This window comes from Pseudophryne corroboree, chromosome 3, assembly GCF_028390025.1.
Source record: "Pseudophryne corroboree isolate aPseCor3 chromosome 3, aPseCor3.hap2, whole genome shotgun sequence".
NCBI classification, from domain to species: domain Eukaryota; kingdom Metazoa; phylum Chordata; class Amphibia; order Anura; family Myobatrachidae; genus Pseudophryne; species Pseudophryne corroboree.
This window is the reverse complement of record NC_086446.1, coordinates 550,680,340-550,695,004: the sequence shown is the minus strand read 5'-3', so window position 1 is coordinate 550,695,004 and position 14,665 is coordinate 550,680,340.

Below are 14,665 nucleotides of genomic sequence, written 5' to 3'. Positions count from 1 at the left end.
TAAAGTCAGTTTGTGCAAGGGCATCCAAATTGCCTCTTTTTCCCTCCAGTACACATACGGACTGACATGAATACTTGGATGATGTCACTCATATAATCCTCCACCATTCTTTTAATGCTGACAGAATCATATGCAGTGACAGTAGACATGTCAGTAATCGTTGGCAGGTCCTTCAGTCCGGACCAGATGTCAGCTTTCGCTCCTGACTGCCCTGCATCACCGCCAGCGGGTGGGCTAGGAAATCTTATCCTTTTCCTTGCAGCCCCAGTGGCTGGAAAAATTGAAGGAGGAGCTGTTGACAGGTCACGTTCCACTTGAGTTGACAATTTACTCACCAGCAGGTCTTTGCACCTCTGCAGACTTGTGTCTGCCGGAAAGAGAGATACAACGTAGGTTTTAAACCTAGGATCGAGCACTGTGGCCAAAATGTAGTGCTCTGATTTCAACAGATTGACCACCCTTGAATCCTGGCAAAGCGAATTAAGGGTTCCATCCACAATTCCCACATACTTTGCGGAATCTCTCCGTCTTAGGGGGTAATTCCAAGTTGATTGCAGCAGGATTTTTGATAGCAATTGGGCAAAACCATGTGAACTGCAGGGGAGGCAGATATAACATGTGCAGAAAGAGTTAGATTTGGGTGGGTTATTTTATTTCTGTGCAGGGTAAATACTGGCTGCTTTCTTTTTACACTGCAAATTAGATTGCAGATTGAACACACCCCACCCAAATCTAACTCTCTCTGCAAATGTTATATCTGCCTCCCCTGCAGTGCACATGGTTTTGCCCAATTGCTAACAAAATTCCTGCAGCGATCAACTTGGAATTACCCCCTTAGTTTTTGGCTTTGCGAGAGGCTGCCACTGGTGCCGCTGCTGCTGTTGTTGCTGCGGGAGGTAATACATCTATCCAGTGGGCTGTCACAGTCATATAGTCGTAAGTCTGCCCTGTTCCAGTTATCCACATGTCCATGGTTAAGTGGACACTGGATACAACCGCATTTTGTAGGACACTGGTGACACTTTTTCTGACGTCTTTGTACATTCTCGGTATCGCCTGCCTAGTGAAGTGGAACCTAGATGGGATTTGGTACCGGGGACACAACACCTTCATCAATTGTCTAAATCCCACTGCACTAATGGCGGATACCGGACGCACATCTAACACCAACATAAGTGTCAAGGCCTCAGTTATTCACTTTGCAACGGGATGACTGCTGTCATATTTCATCTTCCTCACAAAGGACTGTTGGACAGTCAATTGCTTTGTTTAAGTAGTAAAAGTAGTCTTCCAACTTCCCCTCTGGGATTATGATCGACTCCCAGCCGCAACAACAGCAGCAGCAGCAACAGCAGCAGTAGGCATACCACTCAAGGATCATCCATAGGAATCCCGGTTAGGAGAGGACTCCTCAGTCTTGACAGTGACATGGCCTGCAGGATTATTATTTATTTATTAGCAGTTTCTTATATAGCGCAGCATATTCCATTGCGCTTTACAATTATAACAACAATTATAGAACAAAACTGGGCAAAGACAGACAGACAGACAGACAGACAGAGGTAGGAAGGCCCTGCTCGCAAGCTTACAATCTATAGGGAAATAGGCATTGATATTACACAAGGATAGATGCTGCCTGTTACATAATGGTTCCCCAGGTTGCTAGGTTCTTAATGGGTTGTATATGATATGATCACCCAGCAATGTTGGAAGACAAAATGTGAGGTTATGTGGACTGTACAGAGGGGATGTAACTGGATAGGGAAGCATTGAAGGTTATGTGTGTGGGTCTGAAATTTGGTAGGCTTGTCTGAAGAGATGAGTTTTCAGAGAACGTTTAAAGGTTTGGAGACTAGAGGAGAGTCTTATTGTGCGTGGGAGTGCATTCCACAGAGTGGGTGAAGCCCGGGTAAAGTCCTGTAATTTTGAGTGGGAACAGGTAATACATGTGGATGAGAGACGCAGATCTTGTGCAGAGCGGAGGTCTGGTAGGGAGATATTTTGAGATGAGTGAGGAGATGGATGTTGGTGCAGTTTGGTTAATAGCCTTGTATGTAAGTAAAAGTATTTTATATTTGACACGGTAGAATACCGGTAACCAATGGAGGGACTGACAGAGCGGATCAGCAGATGAAGAACGTCTGGCGAGGAAGATTAGCCTCGCAGCTGCATTTAAAATGGATTGAAGTGGTGATAGCCTATGTTTGGGAAGACCAGTAAGGAGACTATTACAATAATCAATGCGGGAGATGATGAGTGCATGGATTAGAGTTTTTGCAGTGTCTTGTGTAAGATAAGGGCGTATTTTGGATATGTTTTTAAGGTGCATGTAACATGATTTAGAGACAGATTGAATGTGTGGAACAAAGGATAGTTCAGAGTCAAGGGTGACACCTAGGCAACGAGCTTGTGGGGTGGGGTGGATAGTTGCATTGTCAACAGTTATAGAGATATCAGGTTGGTAACTACTCTTAGCTGGTGGGAGAATAATTAATTCGGTTTTGGAAATGTTGAGTTTGAGGTGGCGAGATGACATCCAAGATGAAATGGCAGACAGGCATCCAGTGACACGAGCCAATACTGGTGGTGACAAATCTGGGGAGGATAGGTAGATTTGAGTATCATCAGCATACAAATGATACTGAAATACAAAGGAGCTGATTAGTTTACCAAGAGAGGAGGTATAGATTGAGAAAAGCAGAGGACCTAAGACTGAGCCTTGCGGTACTCCAACTGATAGAGGTAGAGAAAAGGAGGTAGAATCAGAGAAGTGAACACTGAAAGAGCGATTAGATAGGTAGGATGAGAACCAAGAAAGGGCTGTGTCCTGAAGACCTAGGGATTGTAGTGTTTGTATGAGAAGAGAGTGGTCAACAGTGTCAAAAGCAGCAGAGAGATCTAGAAGAATAAGTAGTGTGTAATGGCCTTTTGATCTAGCAGTGACTAGATCATTCACTACTTTGGTCAGTGCCGTCTCTGTGGAGTGTTGGGCACGAAAGCCTGACTGAAGTGGATCCAATAAGTTGTGCGAGTTAAGAAAGTGTGTAAGGCGAGTGTAGGCAAGCCTCTCAAGTAGCTTGGAGGGACTGGGTAGCTGAGAAATGGGACGGTAGTTAGAGAGTGTGTTTGGGTCAGAGTTGTGTTTCTTTAGAATGGGAGTAATGACTGCATGTTTAAACAGAGAGGGAAAGATACCAGTAGAGAGAGAGAGATTACAGATTTTAGTTAAGGTTGGGATAAGCACAGGAGACAAAGTTTTACTGACCTGTGAGGATATAGGATCAAGAGGAGAGGTAGTGGAGTAGAAGGATGAAAAGAGTGTTGATACTTCATCTTCACTTGTGGGATCAAATGAAGAGAAAGTGCCAGAGGGTTCAGGTAGGGAATTGAGCAGGTCACTGGCTGAGTTAGAGCATACCATTTCATCTCGGATTTTATCAATCTTATCCTTGAAGTAGGAAGCAAGTTCTTGTGCACGGATAGTAGCTAGTGGGGGAGGTGAGGGAGGGTAAAGAAGTGATTTAAATGTATTAAAAAGTCGCTTGGGGTTGTTGGCATGATAAGAGATGAGAGATTGGAAATATGTTTGTTTGGCAGTGTCCAGGGCCTGACGATAGGAGTGGTAGGTGGTCTTATATGTGAGAAAGTCACTTGGATTCTGAGATTTCCGCCACTGACGTTCTACTTTACGTGACAGTTTTTGTAGGTGTCTTGTTGATTTAGAGTGCCATGGTTGGCATCTAAGCCTACGTGGAGTATGATGGGTAGCTGGAGCCACTTCATCATGGGCACTCTCTAGGGTCTGGTGCAGGTGTGATACAGCAGTGTCAGGTGTAGTAAATGTCGAGATTGGTGAGAGCAGTTGTTGCAGAGAAGTGGAAAGTTGTTGAAAATGTATATTGTTAGTGTTTCTGCGGGTTAGAGGAGGCTTGCTTGGTTTTAGTGTCCTAGAATTTAAAGTAATAGAAGAGATTGTGAAGGTGATCAGGTTGTGATCAGAGAGAGGGAAAGGAGTGTTAGTGAATTCGGAAACTGAGCAGAGCCTGGTGAACACAAGATCAAGGCAGTGGCCCTCATGGTGAGTAGAGGAGTCGGACCATTGGGTTAGGCCAAGAGAGGAGGTTAGAGAGAGGAGTTTGGATGCATGAACAGATTGTGGACTGTCAAGAGCTATATTGAAATTGCCCATAATGATGGTGGAGATGTCAGAGGATAAGAAGTGTGGGAGCCAGGCAGAGAAATCTTCTAGAAATTGTTGTTTAGGTTGCCCAGGAGGGCGATAGCTGCAACACGCAGAGAGAAGGGGGTGAAAATCCTGATAGAGTGAACTTCAAATGAGGTGAATGCGAGTGATGGAACCTGAGGTAGAACAGTGTATGTGAAAAACTGTGACAGTAAGATTCCGACCCCACCACCTTTACTATTATTAGGCCTAGATGTGTGTGAGAAGTGGAAACCACCATGTGACAGTGCTGCAGGGGAGGCAGTGTCTGATTGTGTGAGCCATGTTTCTGTTATAGCCAGCAGATTAAAGTTGTGAGATATGAAGAGGTCATGGATGGATGTTAATTTGTTACAAACAGAGCGTGCATTCAATAAGGCACATTTTAGTGATTTGGAGGGGGATGGGAGACACATGATATTTATGAGATTAGATGGATTTCTATGTTGTTTTGAGACAGCAGAGTGTGAGAGGGAAAGGTGGTTGGGGCCTGGATTTGGTGATATGTCACCAGCTAATAAAAGCAGAAGAGTGAGATAAATCTTGGTGGATGTTTGCAAGTGTTTGTACTGGTGGCCAATTGTGGTTGTCAAAGTACTTGCAGAGAGGAAAGTATAAATCTCATGAGTGTTTAGAAGAGGGGAGTGGAGAATAGAAGCTGTAATGTGTACAGAGGGGTGAGTTTCAGGGTGAGTGTAGAATGTGTTAAATTTGGTGAGAATTCCATGAATTGAAATTAGACACAGTAGTTTGATGAACATGCTGAGGTTGTTTGTGTTTTATGGATTAAGTGGAGTTAGAGTAAGTTGTTAAAGTAAGTTACTTTTTCTTGATGTTTTTCAATGTTTGTTGAACTGTTTTTTTAACTGTTCGGATAACACACGTATTAATTCCACACTTAATAAATTCCAGCAAGCTACCCCCAGCAAGCTGACCCCTTAACTGACTAAGGAAATACTGTCTCTGATTAGGAACAGGCCTACCTCTGAACATTTGGTCACCTGATTGAAATGCTAATTGATCACAGAACAAATTGCACAGGGTGGGTCAACAGACTAAAACTACTCTAGCTATTCACAATAAATTCAATCACATACATAGGAAATTACAAGAAAAACATCACATACATTCAAATATAAGATGTGGTTTGTACGCAGCATGTGTGTCAGTCTGAGCCTGGTAGCATAGTAGCAATGAATTCACATACATTCAAATATAAGATGTGGTTTGTACGCAGCATGTGTGTCAGTCTGAGCCTGGTAGCATAGTAGCAATGAATTCACATACATTCAAATATAAGATGTGGTTTGTACGCAGCATGTGTGTCAGTCTGAGCCTGGTAGCATAGTAGCAATGAATTCACATACATTCAAATATAAGATGTGGTTTGTACGCAGCATGTGTGTCAGTCTGAGCCTGGTAGCATAGTAGCAATGAATTCACATACCTGAGAGATGAGAAGAAAAAAGGTGATTAGTCCAGTCCCAAGAAGAAGAACTGTTTTTTTAACTGTTCGGATAACACACTTATTAATTCCACACTTAATAAATTCCAGCAAGCTACGCCCAGCAAGCTGAACCCTTAACTGACTCTAAGGAAATACTGTCTCTGATTACCGACGTTCATGGCTGAGGAGGAAGTTGACATTGAGGGAGTTGGTTTTGTGGCTTGCAAGAGCTTAGGTACAAGAGTAAGAAGGGATTTTGGTGTCAGTGGACTGCTTACGCTCTTACCCAACTTGACACTGACTTATGATGAATACGCTCCAGCTGAGGTATAAGGGAGGATGTTCCTAGGTGGTTAACATCCTTAACCGTACTTATTACAGATTGACAGAGGCAACACACGGCATGACACCTGTTGTCCGGATTTGTGGAAAAATAATTCCACACCGAAGAGGTGGCTTTTTTGGTAGTTTGCCCAGGCATCACAATGGGCTTCTTCATCCCATGGACAACAGGTGTCTTTCCCGGTGCCTGACTTAAACAAACCACATTACCATCAGAATCCTTATCGTCAACTTCCTCAGCGCCAGCAACACCCATATCCTCATCCTGGTGTACTTCAACAGTGACATCTTCAATTTCAATATCAGGAACTGGACTGTGGGTGCTCCTTCCAGCAATTGCAGGGTGCATGCGAATGGTGGAAGGAGCCACCTCTTCCCATCCAGTGTTGGGAAGGTCAGGCATCGCAACCGCCGACACACTTGGACTCTCCTTGGGGATTTGTGATACCATCTCAGAATGCACAGTTCTTTTCTGTGCTTTTTCCAGCTTAACTCTTTAAATTTTTCTAGTGGGAGGATGAGGGCTTCCATCGTCATGTGAAGCTGAACCACTAGTCATGAGCATAGGCCAGGGCCTCAGCCGTTCCTTACCACTCCGTGTCGAAAATGGCATATTGGCAAATTTACGTTTCTCCTCAGACCATTTAAAAAAATGTTGGGGTCTTTTTACTGAACTTTGGCTTTTTTAACTTTACATGCCTTCTACTATCACATTGGGCATCAGCATTGGCAGATGACGTTGATGGCATTTCATTGTCTATGTCATGGCTAGTGGCAGCAGCTTCAGTACTAGGAGGAAGTGGTTCTTGATCTTTCCCTATTTTATCCTCCATATTTTTGTTCTCCATTATTTTTCTGGAGTTATATAATACAATATGCGGCACAGGAATGGCTGATGCACAGGACACTACCACTGGTCTGATGCAAGACAACACAGCAACACTGTAAGGGACTTTTTATTAATAATAATAATAATAATAATAATATTATTATTATTATTATTGTACTGTAGCAGTGGACATATAGCAGCAGCTTATACAACTGTGACTGATGGATAATGCACAAAACACTAGCACTGGTCTGATGCAGGACAGCACAGATAATGATACAGCAGCACTGGGCATATGGCAGCAGATGACACCACCACTGTGAATGGTCACTGGACTGACTGGTGCACAGGACACTAGCACTGGTCTGATGCAGGACAGCACAGATAATGATACAGCAGCAGTGGGCATATGGCAGCAGATGACACCACCACTATGAATGGTCACTGGACTGACTGATGCACAGGACACTAGCACTGGTCTGAGTCAGGACAACACAGATAATTATACAGCAGCACTGGGAATATGGCAGCAGATGACACCACCACTATGAATGGTCACTGGACTGACCAATGCCCAGGACACTAGCACTGGTCTGATGCAGGACAACACAGCTACACTGTAATGGACTTATTATACAGCAGCACTGGACATATGGCAGCAGAGGACACCACCACTGTGACTGGACTGATGCAGCACAATACACCACCCTGAACTGATGCAGCACAACACAGCACCCTATGCAGCAGTACTGGACATATGGCAGCAGAGGACACAAGCACTGTGACTGGACAGATTCAGTACAAGACACGGACACTGAGAGAACGGAGACAAGTCCTCTCTCTACACTCTTCAATGCCAGAGTGAAAATGGCAGGGACGCACAGCTTTTTATATGGAATCCAAATCCCGCGAGAATCAGACAGCGGATGATGACGTTTTGCCTCGTTCTGGTTTCAGAGTCAGGCGGGAAAACCCGAGCCTGACTCGGATCTGGCCTCGAATGGTGAAGTTCCGCTCATCTCTACTTTTGACACAGTATGGCCGACAGCGTCCCCTTTTTACACATTACAGCAAGCAGTACCCCTTTTTTACAAATTACGACAGACAGTCCCCCTTTTTACACATTATGGCAGATAGCATCCCCTTTTTACACATTACGGCAGACAGAGTCCCCATTTTACACTTTTACAGTATACAGCGTCCCCTTTTTTACACATTACGGCGGACAGCATTTCCTTTTTACACATTACGGCAGACAGCATCCCCTTTTTACACATTATGTCAGACAGAGTCCCCTTTTTACACTTTTACGGCAGACAGCGTCCCCTTTTTACAAATTACGGCAGACAGCGTCCCCTTTTTACACATTATGGCAGACAGCGTCCCCTTTTTACAATTTTATGGCAGACAGTGTCCTATTTTTTACACATTATGGCAGACTGCGTCCCCTTTTTACACTTTTATGGCAGACAGTGTCCCATATTTTACACATTATGGCAGACAGCATCCCCTTTTTACACATTACGGCAGACAGGATAGATAGATAGATAGACAGAAATAACAGATGATACTTACTGTCTCCGCTGGCTCAGGCTCCTAATGCAGCTTCTGGCAGATCCCGGGCAGGGGAGAAGGAGGAGGAGGGAGGTGGAGGAGGGAGCCAAAGCAGCACACTATAATTGGTGGAGGCGCCGCTGCAGCTGTCCCTCTCCTTCCACATAGGCTGGGCCGCTGCTGCTGTGATGGCGGCGGCTAGCCTATGTGAAAGGAGAGGGACAGCTGCTGCAGCGCCTCCATTAATTTCATTGCGCTGCTGCGGCTCCCTCCTCCAACTTCCCTCCTCCTTCTTCTCACCGTGGCTGCGTCCCTGCGTTCTCCTCTTTGGCGGACTGCCTGCAGCACACAGCAGCATGTAATGAGTCAGTGTAACTCATTACATGCTGCTGACTTTGGGCACCTTCACAGTGGCGGGCCCCAGTGCAAGGCACCTCTTGCACTGGTGATAGTTCCGCCACTGGTGAGATTGCTTGTACAGGGGAGCCGTGCAAAAAGTTTTTGTGTAGTTTCTGATTAGCTCTGAACTTACTCAGCCACTGTAATCGCTTCAGCCAGTAAGGTCCCGGAATTGACGTAAGACAGCCACCCTGCAAACGCCTGGACACGCCTGTATTTTCCACGGAACTCCTAGAAAATGGTCAGTTGCCACCCAGAAACGCCTTCTTGCTGTCAATCACCTTGGGATTGCCACTGCAATCACTTTCTTCATAAGGACCTACGCTGCCTGGCTTTTCCTGTCACCGGGCAGTGACGCGCCTGCGCATTTCAGTCGCGGCGCATGCGCAGTTCAGACCTAATCGCACTGCTGGGGAAGGGACCGATGTGAATGGTCAAATATTCTCTGTAAAGTGCTTTGGAATATGTGTGCACTCATAGGCAAATGCAGGGGGGGTTCCAGTTGCCCATAAACCCCCCTCCTCTTGACAAGTGGCAAATTATGACAACAATACCAATGGTATATAATATGATTACTAAATCTGCCGCTGCATCATGCAGATCAAGTTTGCTGTGTGTGTGGTTCTGAGCCTTCATTCAGTGCACTGGACCAAAGAGTAGCTACCAGGAAGAAGAGACAGGAGCCTTACTATGAGGTGTGAGAATGTGTACCGAGAAAGCGCAGTAATGGGTTCTATAATGTTTGTGCATTTATTTATTATGTTTTACCTTTTCTTAACCACTTATTTATATTATTTAAATATGTTTGATAAAGCCTACCAGTGATGAGCATGCCCTGCTACAGTTTTGCTATTTGGCCATGCTAAAACTGTAACAGGGCATGCTGGTACAGATGTAGCCACCTTTATCTTGAGTGGCTGAGGCGTTTGTCCCGATAGAGCGTATGCAGCGTAGGGAGGCGCGCCTAATCGCACGGAGGCAGACATGGCGTTTGGCGTTACCTTTACGTGTACTACCTGCGATCAGCCACCAGATGTCACTTTTTACAATCACCACTGCGCATGCGTGTGGTCTCTCGTAAAATACAATACTGAAATACATAATAAGGACTACTTTACTAAGGCGTCTCATTACGCTGCATACAGTAAATACTCATTATTACGCTGCATTATTTAATACAGTACTGTATATACGACACAGACGTAAATACTGTAGTACAGCATACAGTATATGATCCATCTACAATACTTTATGAATACTGTATGTGAGCGTCCAAGTCCCGCAGGCAAAACATAAAACCAGTAGTGTACACTGTCGCAAATGGATGTGTGTTAGAAGTTCACTATTGCCTCTCAAGATTCGGAATTTTGTACAGTACTGTATGTTATCGTCCAAATCCCGTAGCCATTACAGCATAATCAAAACCAATGGATTTATACATTTGTCTGCGGCGAAGTGGTGAAGTGTTTCGCTTCCTATACTCAGAGTCCCGGGTTCGATTCCTTAAGTACAGTACAGTACGAATGCATGTTAGTTTTTTTTCATACACTTTATTATTTTTTTTATTCACATACAGTAAACCAGGGCAAAGCTGCATGAGTGGTTCTAATGTTAAGGTTCTACAGTATGCTCCGTACAGTACACATACAATTCTGTAGCTGGGCAGACTCAATAGAAATGGCTACCACCTACAGTATGACTCCTTGCCCCACAAAGGCCCTAGGGTACGGAGCAAGTAATAGTCCAAATTGTACAGACTATGGGGCAATGCTGAAGGAGCGTCACAATCCCCTAGCTAAAATACATACAGCAGTATGCACATTATGGTACAGTACACCGGACTCGATCGCATAGCACACTGGCAAAATGGCCGCCGCCCCAGAACCCTTTTGCAGGCTATGGGGCAATGCTGAAGGAGCGTCACAATCCCCTAGCTACAATACACAGGGGCGATGGGGATAAGTTACTATTCTGTAGGATTGCATATTACGGTACACCAGACTCAATCGCATACTGTAGCACACTGTCAAAGTGACCACTACCCCTGAACCCCCACCTCGTGGCAGGCAGCAGTCGGGTATGGAATGAGAAATGGCATAAGTTGTGCAGGCTACGGGGCGATGCTGAAGGAGCGTCACAATCCCCTAGCAAACACAGATACTGTAAGCAAGGTCTATGCACATTACAGTACGTTACACCGGAATCGATCGCATAGCAAGCTGACAAACCACAAGTTTTACATAAAGCAGGCCAAAGTTGCAGGAGAGTTTCTACTGTAAAGGTTCTATGCACCGTACGGTACACATACAATTCTATAGCAGGGCAGACTCAATTGAAATGGTTACCGCCTGTGACTCCTACTGTACTGTAGCTCCTAATGTAGGAAGCACTCAGCTACAGTATGGAGCAAATAACAGCACAGATTTTGCAGGCTATGGGGCAATGCTGAAGGAACGTCACAATCCCCTAGCTACAATACACAGGGGCGATAGGGATAATCGAGTGGCTGGAGGGGGGGGTCCCCTTCATTTAAGGGGTCCCCACTCCTCCAGGGTACCCCGGTCAGGTGTGACTAGTTGGGTATTTAATTCCATGGCCGCAGGGACCGGTATAAAAGTGTCCCCCGGCTGTGCATTATCTGTCCAGCTAGTGGAGCCCGGTGTTGGTTAAAAAAAATAGGTGGAACCCCTATGCTTTTTGTCCCCCAAGCTGCAGGAGAGTTTCTACTGTAAAGGTTCTATGCACCGTACGGTACACATACAATTCTATAGCAGGGCAGACTCAATTGAAATGGTTACCGCCTGTGACTCCTACTGTACTGTAGCTCCTACTGTAGGAAGCACTCAGCTACAGTATGGAGCAAATAACAGCACAGATTTTGCAGGCTATGGGGCAATGCTGAAGGAATGTCACAATCCCCTAGCTACAATACACAGGGGCGATAGGGATAATCGAGTGGCTGGAGGGGGGGGTCCCCTTCATTTAAGGGGTCCCCACTCCTCCAGGGTACCCCGGTCAGGTGTGACTAGTTGGGTATTTAATTCCATGGCCGCAGGGACCGGTATAAAAGTGTCCCCCGGCTGTGCATTATCTGTCCAGCTAGTGGAGCCCGGTGCTGGTTAAAAAAAATAGGTGGAACCCCTATGCTTTTTGTCCCCCAAGCTGCAGGAGAGTTTCTACTGTAAAGGTTCTATGCACCGTACGGTACACATACAATTCTATAGCAGGGCAGACTCAATTGAAATGGTTACCGCCTGTGACTCCTACTGTACTGTAGCTCCTACTGTAGGAAGCACTCAGCTACAGTATGGAGCAAATAACAGCACAGATTTTGCAGGCTATGGGGCAATGCTGAAGGAACGTCACAATCCCCTAGCTACAATACACAGGGGCGATAGGGATAATCGAGTGGCTGGAGGGGGGGGTCCCCTTCATTTAAGGGGTCCCCACTCCTCCAGGGTACCCCGGTCAGGTGTGACTAGTTGGGTATTTAATTCCATGGCCGCAGGGACCGGTATAAAAGTGTCCCCCGGCTGTGCATTATCTGTCCAGCTAGTGGAGCCCGGTGCTGGTTAAAAAAAATAGGTGGAACCCCTATGCTTTTTGTCCCCCAAGCTGCAGGAGAGTTTCTACTGTAAAGGTTCTATGCACCGTACGGTACACATACAATTCTATAGCAGGGCAGACTCAATTGAAATGGTTTACGCCTGTGACTCCTACTGTACTGTAGCTCCTAGGAAGCACTCAGCTACAGTATGGAGCAAATAACAGCACAGATTTTTCAGGCTATGGGGCAATGCTGAAGGAACGTCACAATCCCCTAGCTACAATACACAGGGGCGATAGAGATAATCGAGTGGCTGGAGGGGGGGTCCCCTTCATTTAAGGGGTCCCCACTCCTCCAGGGTACCCCGGTCAGGTGTGACTAGTTGGGTATTTAATTCCATGGCCGCAGGGACCGGTATAAAAGTGTCCTCCGGCTGTGCATTATCTGTCCAACTAGTGGAGCCCGGTGCTGGTTAAAAAAAATAGGTGGAACCCCTATGCTTTTTGTCCCCCAAGCTGCAGGAGAGTTTCTACTGTAAAGGTTCTATGCACCGTACGGTACACATACAATTCTATAGCAGGGCAGACTCAATTGAAATGGTTACCGCCTGTGACTCCTACTGTACTGTAGCTCCTAGGAAGCACTCAGCTACAGTATGGAGCAAATAACAGCACAGATTTTGCAGGCTATGGGGCAATGCTGAAGGAACGTCACAATCCCCTAGCTACAATACACAGGGGCGATAGAGATAATCGAGTGGCTGGAGGGGGGGTCCCCTTCATTTAAGGGGTCCCCACTCCTCCAGGGTACCTCGGCCTGGGGGTGACTAGTTGGGTATTTAATGCCATGGCCGCAGGGACCGGTATAAAAGTGTCCCCTGGCTGTGCATTATCTGTCCAGCTAGTGGAGCCCAGTGCTGGTTCCAAAAATACGGGGAACCCCTACGCTTTTTTGTCCCCCTTAGTTTTTGCACCAGGACCAGGCGCAGAGCCCTGTGCTGGTTCTAAAAAGATGGGGGATCCCGTGTCCATGTTTTCGTATTCCTGACGGAATTCGACCGCAATTGCATATACTGTACCCCTTAATGTCACTGCTTACAGTATACAGTATTTAGACATGCGCTTGTGTACAGTATATGTCATGAGGTGCTTTTTTCACTGACACTATAACTTTTTTGTACTGTACAGAGACGGCAAACTAGCCAAACGTGAATAATCAGCTTCTGCTGAATAAAATGAGATGCTACAGTACATGCCTATATTCTGTGAGTGACTGCGGCTCTATGAAATTAAATCAGAAAATGTAAATATGAAATGCATTACTAATGTGTGGCATTACTGTACTGTATGTGTATAAGGTGTACTACAATATTTTCTGGTGTAACATAAGGAAAGGGCACTACTGCATGGTCTAATGCAGTTGTTCTCAAACTCGGTCCTCGGGACCCCACACAGTGCATGTTTTGCAGGTAAACCAGCAAGTGCACAGGTGTATTAGTTACTAACTGACACATTTTAGAAGGTCCATACAGTAGGTGGAGCTAATTTTTTCACTTGTGATTCTGTGAGAAAAAAACCTGCACTGTGTGGGGTCCTGAGGACTGAGTTTGAGAACCTGTGGTCTAATGTAAATAAAGATGAATGTGGTGGGGTGTAATGTGAATAAGGGGCAATACTGTTAGGAGTAATGTGGTACTATGATATGATGTAATGAGAATAAGAGAGACACTACTGCATGATATAATGTGAATAAAGTTGCAGTACTGTGTTGTGTAATTTCATCTTCGGGTATTATTGTGTTACCATGCCCCTTCCCAGCAAGAACATACTGTACACTGTTTTGGGCTGGCACTAAATGTGCACATTGTTCTTAATTAGATTATAGGGGGTAGGAGCGCCAAAAAGGGTGCTGGTGCTGGGAAAGGGGTGCAGGGTTAGAGGCGGAACTACAGTACGTAGCATCTGTGCAAGAGGGCATCAGCCAAAATCTAGCCTAGGGCATCATGTTGGTCAGGTATGGCTCTGATAATACTGTACTCTTACTGTACTTTGCATTCAATACAGATACTGTTTGCACACAGGTTTTACATGAATCATTGGCAATGCTGCAGGAGTGTCTCATTAGGCAATCTAAAATATACCACGACTATGGGTGGGGATACAGTAGGGAAGTTCTGTCACCATAAGCTATCTGCTGTGTATAGCATACTGTATTTCCATCTGAGATGCCTTTGTGTGTTTGTAATAATAAAAAAACATTTTACTGTACATTTAGTGGATACAGTATTTCTCCCCCATAATGACGTATCATATTGTACAGGTACCC